The 14,143-nt window shown below is 39.1% G+C and overlaps 1 protein-coding gene across 2 annotated transcripts in view; it reads right to left on the bottom strand.

The window, feature by feature from the left end:
* LOC133630634 (small conductance calcium-activated potassium channel protein 2-like) overlaps positions 1–14,143 on the bottom strand; it is a 243,459-nt gene that overhangs the window by 146,305 nt on the left and 83,011 nt on the right. Inside the window, exon 1 of one of the 2 annotated variants that reach the window (XM_062022235.1) lies at positions 8,163–8,184. The exons of the other annotated variant lie outside the window; for it this stretch is intronic. The gene's annotated coding sequence lies outside the window, so the exon portion shown is untranslated. Of the gene's footprint in view, positions 1–8,162; positions 8,185–14,143 lie in introns of those variants that run through there. 2 annotated transcript variants of the gene reach the window in all.

Genomic DNA, 14,143 nt, shown 5'->3' with positions numbered 1-14,143 from the left:
GGCTTCATAATGCGCCACACATTTTCAATGGGAGACAGGTCTGGACTACAGGCAGGCCAGTCTAGAACCCACATTATTTTACTACGAAGCCACACTGTTGTAACATGTGGCTTGGCATTGTCTTTCTGAAATAAGCAGGGGCGTCCATGAAAAAAAACTTTGCTTGGATGGCAACATTAATCAGCATTAATGGCGCCTTCACAGATGTGTAAGTTACCCATGCCTTGGGCACTAATACACCCCCATACCATCACAGATGCTGGCTTTTACACTTTGCCCCTAGAACAATTCAGATGGTTCTTTTCCTCTTTAGTCCGGAGGACACGACGTCCACAGTTTTCAAAAACTATTTGAAATGTGGACTTGCCAGACCACAGAACACTTTTCCACTTTGCATCCGGCCCAGCGAAGTGTTTCTGGGTGTTGTTGATAAATAGCTTTGGCTTTGCATAGTAGAGTTTTAACTTGCCCTTACAGATGTAGCGACAAACTGTAGTTACTGACAGTCATTTTCTGAAGTGTTCCTGAGCCCATGTGATGATAACTTTTACACACTAATGTTGGTGTTTGATGCAGTACCGCCTGAGGGATCGAAGGTCACCGGTCTTCAATGTTACATGTAGTGATTCCTCCAGATTCTCAGAACCTTTTGATGATATTACGGACCGTAGATGGTGAAATCCCTAAATTTCTTGCAATAGCTGACCAGCTATTGCAAGAAATTTAGAGAAATGTTGTTCTTAAACAATTTGCTCAGGCATTTGTTGACAAAGTGGTGACCCTCGCCCCATCCTTGTTTGTGAATGACTGAGCATTTTCATGGAAGCTGCTTTTATACCCAATCATGGCACCCAGATGTTCCCAATTAGCCTGTTCACCTGTGGGATGTTCCAAATAAGTGTTCGATGAGCATTCCTCAACTTTCTCAGTCTTTTTTGCCACTTGTGCCAGCTTTTTTGAAACATGTTGCACGCATCGAATTCCAAATGAGCTAATATTTGCAAAAAACAAAATTTCTCAGTTTGAACATTAAATATCTTGTCTTTGCAGTCTATTCAATTGAATATAAGTTGAAAATAATTTGCAAATCATTGTATTCTGTTTTTATTTACCATTTACACAACGTGCCAACTTCACTGGTTTTGGGTTTTGTAGAATAAATAGGCTGATTAAATGTTAATAAATGGCAACAGGAAGTGGGCAATACACGATGCCACACGTGCATGAGAGTAAACACATGCATGCATTCCACACACTACTTATTAGCTTAAAAGTCTAAGCGAGGCCAGATAATGGGGTTTACACACACACAGCGTCAGCAGGACGTCGCTAAACAATAAAGCCGCTGGGGTAGGTGCAGCCTGATATTATCCTCGGACGTGGTTCGCCGCCATCTAAACTACCAATTAATCAAAAAGCGGCACTAAGAGGGGGGACTTTCCATCTAATGGCAGGTGCAGAAAAAGGCAAGGCTAGCATTAGCAGAACCCCACCACAGTCAATGTCGCTGGTGATAAATAGACCAGCTGGATGCCAGAGCTGCAGTGTTTCTTCTTGCGTGCGTGTGTGTGTGTGTGTGTGTGTGTGTGTGTGTGTGTGTGTGTGTGTGTGTGTGTGTGTGTGTGTGTGTGTGTGTGTGTGTGTGTGTGTGTGTGTGTGTGTGTGTGTGTGTGTGTGTGTGTGTGTTCTTGTATTTCTACCCTTCTTGAGACATCAACAAGGAAAAGTACCTTCCATATGAGGACCGGTGCACAAGTTAGGACATAAATCATGGTCCCAATACAAAAAAAACATTGCATCTAAGAGAGCAGTGGTCCCCAACCACTGGGCCGTGGCCCTGTACCGGTCCGTGGATCGATTGGTACCGGGCCGCACAAGAAATAAAAAATAAAAAAAAAAAAAATAAAAAAAAAAAAAATATATATATATATTTTTAAATTAAATCAACATAAAAAACACAAGATACACTTACAATTAGTGCACCAACCCAAAAAACGTCCCTCCCCCATTTACACTCATTTACACTCATGAGGAAACTCTCCCGAAGGAATCAATAAAGTACTATCTATCTATCTATCTATCTATCTATTTACACTCATTCGCACAAAAGGGTTGTTTCTTTCTGTTATTAATATGTATGGTTCCTACATTATATATCAATATAGATCAGTGTTTCCCATAAACTGCCAAGATACCTGTGGCGGTGGGGGCGTGGCTATGGGCGTGGTCACCATGACATCATCGAGTAATTTGCATAATTTACTACAATGATATGATTTTCTCTAAAAAGGCTCAAAAAATGTATACTTACTAATTAATAATAACAGTTTTGTTTTAAACGGCTATCGATCCATCCATCCATTTTACAATATAATTACAACACTTTATGTACATATTTATATACAGATTTGAACAATAAGTTATTCACTGAAATATATTTATTAATTGTGGTTCTTACAAAAAATATATCTTATAAAAATATAAAAGCTAAAATGTCTCTCAAAGCTCTGCCCCTTTAATTAGTGCATACTAAATAATTTAACTTTAGCTTACTACTACAACCATATTATTTACCAGCAACATAAAGTGAAACAGAGGCAGAGGTGTCCTGCCACAGTCAGTAACAGTAGTTGTGGTAGATAGACACAAAGCTCTAGTGGTTAGAGTGTCCGCCCTGAGATCGGTAGGTTGTGAGTTCAAACCCCGGCTGAGTCATACCAAAGACTATAAAAAAAATGGGACCCATTACCTCCCTGCTTGGCACTCAGCATCAAGGGTTGGAATTGGGGGTTAAATCACCAAAATGATTCCCGGGCGCGGCACCGCTGCTGCCCACTGCTCCCCTCACCTCCCAGGGGGTGAACAAGGGGATGGGTCAAATGCAGAGGACAAATTTCACCACACTTAGTGTGTGTGTGACAATCATTGGTACTTTAACTTTAACTTCATCAAACATCTGATCCACTGAACAAAGAGCTCCAAAAATCTTGATCCTACACTTCTCTTTTGTAAAGTAAATCTGAACAGCCGATATGGGCATCTACATCAACTATATGATTTGCCTGAGAAGCTTGACAGGACACAAAAAAACAAAAACAAAAAAAAACTTTTTTTTTGTGGCGGCCTTAATTCTTTCGTGGCGGGCCGCCACAAATAAATGAATGTGTGGGAAACACTGTAGATCAATACAGTCTGCAGGGACACAGTCCGTAAGCACACATGATTGTATTTCTTTATGACAAAAAAAAAAAAAAAAGAGATACCATAATACCATCTCATTTGCACCCCTGGTGGTGAAATCTATCAAAATTAGGGTGGTCCCAAAAAAGAGGGATTTTTCAAATTGACTGTTGCAAGTCTTGTGTATTCTTTGTAACTTCTTTGTGTGTGGCCAGGCTATTGAGGTTTTATTTCCTGGTCTCAGTCTGGACCCCCTCCCCGGGAGTCCACCCTTAGACGGAATACTTTTTTACTCACCCCCCCCCCACCAATTATTACCTGTTTCCACATTTTTAAGGGACAGCAGAAATTGGCTGACCCGTTAGCGGTCCTGTTCTGTCTCCCTGTAATGTTTGTCTGCTCTTATGTGGGACTGTGCTGAAAACTTTGTGTCGGTTTTAAAAATGCTCCCCCCTGGTCAACATATGAAATAACAAGTGTGTGTAAAACTTTGAAGCGCTCCCCCTGGGGCCAACATATGTTTGATTGATTGATTGAGACTTTTATTAGTAGATTGCACAGCACAGTACATATTCCGTACAATTGACCACTAAATGGTAACACCCCAATAAGTTTTTCAACTTGTTTAAGTCGGGGTCCACGTTAATCAATTCATGGTAATAACAAGTGTGTGTAAGGAATTGAAATGCGCCCCCTTTCACCCAAATTAAAACAATAAAAATAAATATGTATAAAGAGACATACTGTAATAACGTGAAGTAAATAATGAAGATTAAAAACCAATTACAAACAAAAAATTAAAAAAAATAAATTAACTTAAAAGCTTACCTTTTTTATATTTGTATAGTATGTATATATTATCAGGGGCGCCGAAAAGGGGGAGTAAAGGAGACGGATTCTAGGGGCCCATGATGGAGGGGGGCCCATTAAAATGCATAATTGTATGTAAAATAGCATCAAAAAATCTTGCCGCTGTGTTGGGGGCCCTGTAAAGATTATTTTCATGGGGCCCAAAATCCCTAGCGGCGCCCCTGTATATTATTAATGTTGTAAATACAAATCTTTATATATCTACAACGGGTGGTCCTAAAGAGGTAGGCATTTTTTGGAAGTCTCAAGAAGGTAACAAATACAAGAATGTGTGTGTGTGTGTGTGTGTTCTGGCAATACTTAATGGTCCCCTAAGGTCCCCTAAAGGGAAACCTTTTTAAATGATAGTCAGATCCATTCTGAAGATGCCTAAGTGATTTTTAAGCTTTGGCCCATAAAACATGTTTACTGGTTAGTTTGAGTGTGAGACATTTGCACAGCAGCCCCCTCATTGGGCTGTAGCTGGTACATTTAAGTGGTGAAACTTCCTATAAGAGGACAGCTGTAGTGCTGTATTCTGAGGATCATGTCATATTTAATTTGAACTTTTTTTTTTTTTTTTTTTTTAAATGGTCCTCAGTAGTCACGTACACATTTGTGTGAATTATGCAAAATTATTTAAATTTGGTCCCCATGAACCATATGAACTCTTTTTTCCCCAGGGTCCCCAGTAAGAATGATCAGCACATTACTTCATCAATCCAGAGATTTAAAGACAGTGGACATTTTACCTCATTTTTTTTATGCCTCCACAACCTGTAGAAAAGGTGGTCCCCACAAGTGATGATCAAAACTTGGTCCCCATTCCAAATGATAACCAGTGTGTGTGTGTGTGTGTGTGTGTGTGTGTGTGTGTGTGTGTGTGTGTGTGTGTGTGTGTGTGTGTGTGTGTGTGTGTGTGTGTGCGTGCGCATTAGGGCCATAGATCTAGAACATGAGAGAGTACCCACCACCAGTCTAAAATGCCATTTGTAAATGTATTAAACAGCTGGCTGGCTACAATACAACAAGTGATTAGGGATGATACTCGAAACTGATTTTCCCGGTTGTTCATTAAGAAAAGAACCGAGTCCTCGGACTCGAATCCCTTTTTGAGAATCGGTACCCGTTATCGAGACCACTATAGTAAAGAAAAAGAGTTGGTTCTTTATTCGAATCCCTGGGAACGAATCCCGTCCCGACCAGAAATGCCCCGTGAGACATCACAAGAAATGACGTCACGCAGCTCAGTCATTAGGCGCAGATAGGGAAAGCAGGAAAAACAATGCACCGGAAAAAGCGCTCCAAGGTGTAATAAAGTTCAAAACAAAAGGTATAATCCAATGAATAACTTTACTAAGAGATTTGAGCAGGGTACAAACACATGACGAACACTTTTACGACCAACCGGAAACATAGCAACCAGGCTAGCAACGCACCTCCTTTACGGCAGCTGTCGCAACGTTCTTAAAGCAACCGCAGCACATACATATATATACAACTTATATGACATGATATCCCTTTTTTATCTTTTGTTTTTCTTTCCTTGTAAACAAAACAAAATCACACTGTATATGTGTTGTCTGTCTAATTATAAATAATGCAGACGAGGCGTGTTGGCTGAGTTCTTGACGTTTACTTTCACAGCATGCTCATAACCTCATTCTTAGCTGCCGGGTGGCGACATGCAACAACACTTTTCGGGGCTACCGCGCATGCTCGTCACTCCCGTTGCATGCTGGGTAGTGTAGTTGTTATATTCCCTAACTCATAACATCACATCTTTCCCCCTATAAAGAAATAATGTTAACTCGATAAAGTGTATTTCTTTTTTTAGCTTTAACTTTTCATTTTTTAGCATTGTAACCACATTTGCAAACAACTTTTCTCTTCATAGAATTTTCTTTCAATAAAGAAATAAAGTGCAAAAATGTCAAAGCATCATAACAAACAGTTATGTCAAATAGCAGCAGAATTGCACTTTTTAGAGAGCTGTATTATTTGTGCCCAAGGGACTGATTTTATTTAACACTATGTTATTATTTATACACCTATAGTGATCACAGAGACAGGTTCTATTTGTGTCACTGTATATATTTGTTTTTCTGAAAAATCCCACTTAATATACTTTGAGTAACAACAGTCAATATTTATTTTTTTTACTTTATTTTTTTAGGGGGTTAACAGTCAATATTTATTTATTTATTAGATTTAATTTTTTCCTTATATAATAAAAGTGAGCTTTTTTTAAACCAAATATTGTGTTTTTTTTTCCATATACAACAACCTATCTGGACTCGATAAGAGAATCGATAAGGAATCGGTTCGATAAGAGGATTCGATAATAGGCTCGAACTCGATCATTTCTTATCAAACATCATCCCTATTAGTAAAAGTGTGCTCATTATTATTACAATAAGGACACTGACCAGGAATGACTTCAACCAAACGTGGAAATATATTCCCGAATTGTCCGCGTGACGACTGCGAGAGTGCTGCTCATTACGATGTCATTCTGTGTTCTTTATTACCACATGTATTTTTAGCTATCAACTAGATTGCTTGGCCCCCTTCAGGTCGGCAACATGTTCTCGAGACATTCCAATGTCTCAAATTGTTTTGAGAACTCCCTGGTGAAATAACATTGAGTAAACCAATTAATCCACCTGCCACAGGTTCAAGGAGTTTTCAATCCCAGAGCTCAGTGCCTCTTAACGTCTTCCTCCCCTCCAGGGCTTAGAAACCCTTGTTGAGACCTCAATTGCTATCTGATGTGACGTGTGATGGGAAATGGATCCTCGGCAGCACGTGCTCCCTGTCTGCTGTGGAAGTGGTGCAGGATTTCCATCTCATTTGGACTTGGCCTGATGAATCGACCGAGGACCACCCAGTAAGTCACCGACTAACTCCTTCTACGTCTCTTAGACCTAAGGCCCCTTCTACACTTATCCAGGGTAAATCCCACCTAACCTTATCCTTGCCCACACACACACACACAATGGTCGTTTAAATTGAACTTATCTGAACAATATCCAGTGTTGTGGTATTTCAATGAACTGGAATCCAGTGTGCTGTGGGGCCCTATTGTAGTGAGTCACACCTGAGCCATCGTAAATTAATCAAATCTTTAATGGACATGTGAAAGTAAACAATGTGATAAAGAAAATGTTACATCAATCAATCTAGGAATCTAGATATCTGGTCAGGAGACTCCTCACTCTTTTGCCTTCACCTTCATTGTCTATTCTTTTTTGGTGACTTTATATACTCTGGACCTATACGTTGAGTATGCGATCAGTAACTGATCCAGTCTGCTTTGCCAGTCCAAAAGCATTCGCAGTTTTCCATAGTCTTCCCTCGACGGCCAGGTAATACAAAGCACACGTTACCTTTTTTTATCACATCCGCGGGAGCCCGCATTCTCGTTGTCTCTCCTTAGACAAATGGATGAAGTTTTTCGGTAAGTAGAATCACAGCTGACCTGGACAATGGAAAGTTCTCTTGCCGTCTGAGAAGTGTTGTATCCCAAATAGCTGCAATCGTTTTTTCTTAAAGGCCTACTGAAACCCACTACTACCGACCACGCAGTCTGATAGTTTATATATCAATGATGAAATCTTAACATTGCAACACATGCCAATACGGCCGGGTTAACTTATAAAGTGCAATTTTAAATTTCCCGGGAAACTTCCGGCTGAAAACGTCTAGGTATGATGACGTTTGCGCGTGACGTCAAGGGTTGAAGCGGAAGTATTGGGACACATTGTATCCCAATACAAACAGCTCTGTTTTCATCACAAAATTACACAGTATTCTGGACATCTGTGTTGGTGAATCTTTTGCAATTTGTTCAATTAACAATGGAGACTGCAAAGAAGAATGCTGTAGGTGGGATCGGTGTATTAGCGGCTGGCTACAGCAACACAACCAGGAGGACTTTGAGTTGGATAGCAGACACGCTACCGTGAGTACGCTGCTTTCTTCCAAACATTTGATCGCATGCCCGTCCGTGCGTGGCGCTATGTGCGTGTCACGTACTTAACTTTGGGGAAATATATGTTTCTTGCCGACTCTGATGGCGGCAGGGGTGTCGTCGAAAGCTACAACGCCCGCAGCCGCGCCGCTGTCCTCACCTTGACTTCCTCCGTCTCCGGGCCGCCGACCGCATCGATGATCGGGTGAAGTCCTTCGTCGCGCCGTCGGTCGCTGGAACGCAGGTGAGCACGGGTCGTGATGAGCAGATGAGAGCTGGCGTTGGTGGAGAGCTAATGTTTTTAGCATAGCTCTGTCGAGGTCCCGTAGCTAAGTTAGCTTCAATGGCGTCGTTAGCAACAGCATTGCTAGGCTTCGCCAGGCGGTACAGCATTAACCGTGTGGTTACAGGTCCAGGGTTTGGTAGTATTGTTGATCTTCTGTCTATCCTTCCAGTCAGGGGCTTATTTCGTCTGTTTCTATATGCAGTTAAGCACGATGCTATCACGTTAGCTCCGTAGCTAAAGTGCTTCGCCGATGTATTGTCGTGGAGATAAAAGTCACTGTGAATGTCCATTTCGCGTTCTCGACTCTCATTTTCAAGAGGATATAGTATCCGAGGTGGTTTAAAATACAAATCCGTGATCCACATTAGAAAAAGGAGAGAGTGTGGAATCCAATGAGCCCTTGTACCTAAGTTACGGTCAGAGCGAAAAAAGATACGTCCTGCACTGCACTCTAATCCTTCACTCTCACGTTCCTCATCCACAAATCTTTCATCCTGGCTCAAATTAATGGGGTAATCATCGCTTTCTCGGTCCGAATCGCTCTCGCTGCTGGTGTAAACAATGTGCAAATGTGAGGAGCCCTTCAACCTGTGACGTCACGCTAGTTCCGGTACAGGCAAGGCTTTTTTATCAGCGACCAAAACTTTATCGTCGATGTTCTCTACTAAATCCTTTCAGCAAAAATATGGCAATATCGCAAAATGATCAAGTATGACACATAGAATGGATCTGCTATCCCCGTTTAAATAAGAACATTTAATTTCAGTAGGCCTTTAAGGTAGTCATGTGTGATTTCCACAAGCGTCTGTACAGACAGAAGGAGAAACATGGGCATGTCTGGATGACTCGCCTCCATATTTCCAGTAGTTAGCTCCGAGTTACGAAACCGCTTTATTATGAAGCTGGCTGTGGCGCGTTCTTTCTGACGTCACTTCCTGTGTGGGGCGCGGTCTTTCTTGCGTCACTTCCTCTCCGAACTCAGTTTGTAAACGCTCAATGAGTCCATACAAAGCTAAGAGCCGAAGACTCAAGAAATACACGGCGCACTTACCCATGTAAAAAATTGTCCGAGGAGGGGGACCTTAAACGATGGTTTAGTCTGGTTGAAACGGGGCTTAGGCTAAATAATTATTTGTTTAAGGGGTTAACAGTGGTACTTAGTGTAGACATTGCCTAAGTCACCCACCACATTAGCATACTGGTGAACAAACACGTCCATACTGTATCTGATCGGTATACGTTTTGAATAGAGGCTGTCAGCAAGTAAAAATAAAACAAAAAAACAGCAAACAAGTTTAACTGAACATTTCCATCAGTGATGAAAGCGCAAAAGTAAAACCCGTGGTTCTTTAGTGCCACCTTAGTGGCTCCCTGGACCTCTTTCAGAGATGTGTGAAAATGGAAAAAGTTGAAGAAAAAAATATTTTTGGTTTTAATATATTTCCTGTAGGAGAACAAACATGACACAAACCTTCGTAATTGTTAGAAATCCCACTGTTTATGTTATACATGCTTCACTGACGGAGTATTTGGCAAGCACCGTTTTGTCCTCATCGTACATGTACAACTTTCTCCGACGCTGCCACAAAAAGACGTGTTTTATGCCGCTCCATCTTTTTTGTCATTTTGTACATCAAACGTTTTATACTGTGCGTGAATGCACAAAGGTGAGCTTTGTTGATTGTATTGAATTGCCGGAGTGCTTATCAGGCATATTTGGTCAATTCATGACTGCAAGCTAATTGATGCTAACATGCTATTTAGGCTAGCTGTATGTACATATTGCATCATTATGCCTCGTTTGTAGGTGTATTTGAGCTCATTTAATTTCCTTTACTCTTATCCTCTTTGTATACTGTATAATTTATATTTGCATGTCTTATGACACATTATCTGTATGTAATATCGGCTGCATTTCTCATAGTTGTTTGTGTGCCATGTTGTTCCAGACCACAGCAAACATTACGCAGCTTGCAAAGATTGTAATAAATCCATTAGAAGAAGACAGCCTGCCGTTTGCTTTAACTTGGACACACATCTATACCTTTGGCCATTCTGAGCCAGTCATTTCCAGAAGTTATCTCATCCTGTTAGAAGCCTCTATTTGACTAATGATTTCCAATGTTGCAAAAAGGTGTAGAATAAATATTAAGATACAACATTTCTGTCACTGAAGATTTGCGTCAGCTTTTTATAGTAGACTAATATAGACACTTACATCATGTGTTGCCTTCATTATAACACTTGTATAAGACTTTTAAAGTAATTTTAAAAATAGGCTAATATAGACACTTACACCATGTGTTGCCTTCATTATAACACTTGTATAAGACTTTTAAAGTAATTTTGATAGTAGGCTAATATAGACACTTACATCGTGTGTTGTCTTCATTATAACACTCGTATAAGACTTTTAAAGTAATTTTGATATTAGGCTAATATAGACACTTACATCATGTGTTGCCTTCATTATAACACTTGTATAAGACTTTTAAAGTAATTTTGATAGTAGGCTAATATAGACACTTACATCATGTGTTGCCTTCATTATAACACTTGTATAAGACTTTTAAAGTAATTTTGATAGTAGGCTAATATAGACACTTACATCATGTGTTGCCTTCATTATAACACTTGTATAAGACTTTTAAAGTAATTTTAAAAATAGGCTAATATAGACACTTACGTCATGTGTTGCCTTCATTATAACACTTGTATAAGACTTTTAAAGTAATTTTGATATTAGGCTAATATAGACACTTACATCATGTGTTGCCTTCATTATAACACTCGTATAAGACTTTTAAAGTAATTTTGATAGTAGGCTAATATAGACACTTACATCATGTGTTGCCTTCATTATAACACTTGTATAAGACTTTTAAAGTAATTTTGATAGTAGGCTAATATAGACACTTACATCATGTGTTGCCTTCATTATAACATTTGTATAAGACTTTTAAAGTAATTTTGATAGTAGGCTAATATAGACACTTACATCATGTGTTGCCTTCATTATAAGACTTGTATAAGACTTTTAAAGTAATTTTGATAGTAGGCTAATATAGACACTTACATCATGTGTTGCCTTCATTATAACACTTGTATAAGACTTTTAAAGTAATTTTGATATTAGGCTAATATAGACACTTACATCATGTGTTTCCTTCATTATAACACTTGTATAAGACTTTTAAAGTAATTTTGATAGTAGGCTAATATAGACACTTACATCATGTGTTGCCTTCATTATAACACTTGTATAAGACTTTTAAAGTAATTTTGATAGTAGGCTAATATAGACACTTACATCATGTGTTGCCTTCATTATAACACTTGTATAAGACTTTTATAAATGAAGGTGTGGGAAACACTGGAAGATTCGGAAAAAGATTTCCCTGTTTCTTGATTGCAGTCAATAGAAGACGTTTACACAGGCGAGTCAAGTCAGCACACAGGCTAACAATTAGCATGTTAGCATTACACTGGTAACTCAATTTAAGGGTTTTGAGACATGAGCTGTCTCTAAGCTAGTTTATATGCTCTAAGTTGCAAGCAAAAAGGTGAGTTTTAAGAATGACCATCTATTAGTTGGCGCCCAAAACATCTGATCTTACTTGCTCGCATTAGCCTATAGCTAAAGATGGACATAACTTTGTTTTCCAATCATGGGAAAGAAGAAAGTGAGTGTGATGGACAGTGCTGAGAAGAAGTGGATAATATTTATTGAACTAAACAAAGGATCTAATTGTAAATCCGTTATTTAAAGTTACCATAGAAACACATTGCTTTGTTCATCCATTTTGTATACCGCTTATCCTCATTAGGGCCACGGGTAAGCTGTAGCCTATCCCAGTTTACCTTGGGCGAGAGGTGGGGTACACCCTAGACCGGGGGTAAGCAACCCGCGGCTCTTTAGTGCTGCCCTTGTTGGTCCCTGAAGCATTTTTTTTTTTAAATATTGAAAATGGAAAAAATAATGTTTTGTTTTAACATGTTTTTTGTTTGAGGACAAACATGACACAAACCTTCCCAATTTTTAGAACTACCACTGTTTAATATGTTTGTGTGTATGCCTCACTGATGAGAGTGTTTTGGTGAACATCGTTTTCTCCTACTAATTTCGGCGGTTCTTGAACTCCCCATAGTGTGGACTGTGACGCAACAGTTTGTTTACAAGTAAAATCTTCCACTCCTTCTTTGTCTCATTTTGTCCACCAAACGTTTTATGCTGTGCGTGAATGCACAAAGGTGCGCTTTGTTGACGTTATTGACTTGTTGGAGTGCGAATCAGGCATATTTGGTAAGTGCATGACTGCAAGATAATCAATGCTAACATGCTATTAAGGCTAGCTGTATGTACATATTGCATCATTATTTTTGAGCTCATTTAATATCCTTTACTTGTATCCTCTTTGTATATCATTTATATTTGCATGTCTCATGACACATTATCTGTATGTAATATTGACTGCATTTCAGTTGTTTGTTTGCCATGTTGTTCCAGACCACAGCAAACATTACCCAGTTTGCCAAAGATTGTAATAAGTCCATTAAAAGAAGACAACCTGCCGTTTCCTTAAACTTGGACACACACATCTATACCTTTGGCCATTAAAAGCCAGTAATTTCCAGGAGTTATCTCACCTTCTGAGCAGCCTCTGATTTACTAATGTTTTCTAATGTTGTAAAAATGTGTAGAATAAATATTACATTTCAACATTTCTGTCAACAAAGATTTGCTTCAGCCTGCGACACATAGTCATTTTGATAGTAGGCTATTATAGCTAATATAGACACTTACGTCATGTGTTGTCTTCATTATAACACTTATGTAAGACTTTTAAAGTAATTTTGATAGTAGGCTAATATAGCTAATATAGACACTTACGTAATGTGTTGTCTTCATTATAACACTTATGTAAGACTTTTAAAGTAATTTTGATAGTAGGCTAATATAGCTAATATAGACACTTACGTCATGTGTTGTCTTCATTATAACACTTATGTAAGACTTTTAAAGTAATTTGATAGTAGGCTAATATAGCTAATATAGACACTTACGTCATGTGTTGTCTTCATTATAACACTTATGTAAGACTTTTAAAGTAATTTTGATAGTAGGCTAATATAGCTAATATAGACACTTACGTCATGTGTTGCCTTCATTATAACACTTATGTAAGACTTTTAAAGTCATTTTGATAGTAGGCTAATATAGCTAATATAGACACTTACGTCATGTGTTGCCTTCATTATAACACTTACATATGGCTTTTCAATTTTTGCGGCTCCAGACAGATTTTTTTATTGTTGTATTTTTGGTCCTTTATGGCTCTTTCAACGTTTTGGGTTGCCGGCCCCTGCCCTAGACTGATCCCCAGCCAATCAAATTATGAGAGTTACTTTTCAACAACATTATGCGACTCTACTGCTTGTACTGAGTTGAGTGTTAAACACATTGAAGTGTCAACCTTATGGTTTATCCATGTTTGCCTGTTTTCATCTCGCTCTTTGTTTAATTGCCTTTCCCCCTTCTTCCGATGTATTCCCCCGCCCTGCTGGGAAATGTCCATTTAGATCCGAGCTACACTGGCACACATTCTGTAACCAATTGTTGGCAAACATTCCGCCATTGCCTTCACGAAAGAGAATTAACAGAAATTAACGACAAATGTTTTTTTGTCAGTCCCAGTGCGTTTGAAAACGCCTTGTTATTGTGTAACATGTTTAACACTTTATCAGTGGTGACACAGTGGAACCTCGATTTACAAACTTCATTGGATCGTAAACCAAAAAGTTTGTATCGTGAAGCAGAGTTCCCCATAAGATGTCAGTACATGTCCATGCACTAA

Source organism: Entelurus aequoreus, linkage group LG16 (genome assembly GCF_033978785.1).
Source record: "Entelurus aequoreus isolate RoL-2023_Sb linkage group LG16, RoL_Eaeq_v1.1, whole genome shotgun sequence".
Classification (NCBI taxonomy): domain Eukaryota; kingdom Metazoa; phylum Chordata; class Actinopteri; order Syngnathiformes; family Syngnathidae; genus Entelurus; species Entelurus aequoreus.
This window is presented reverse-complemented; position numbering and strand designations above follow the sequence as displayed.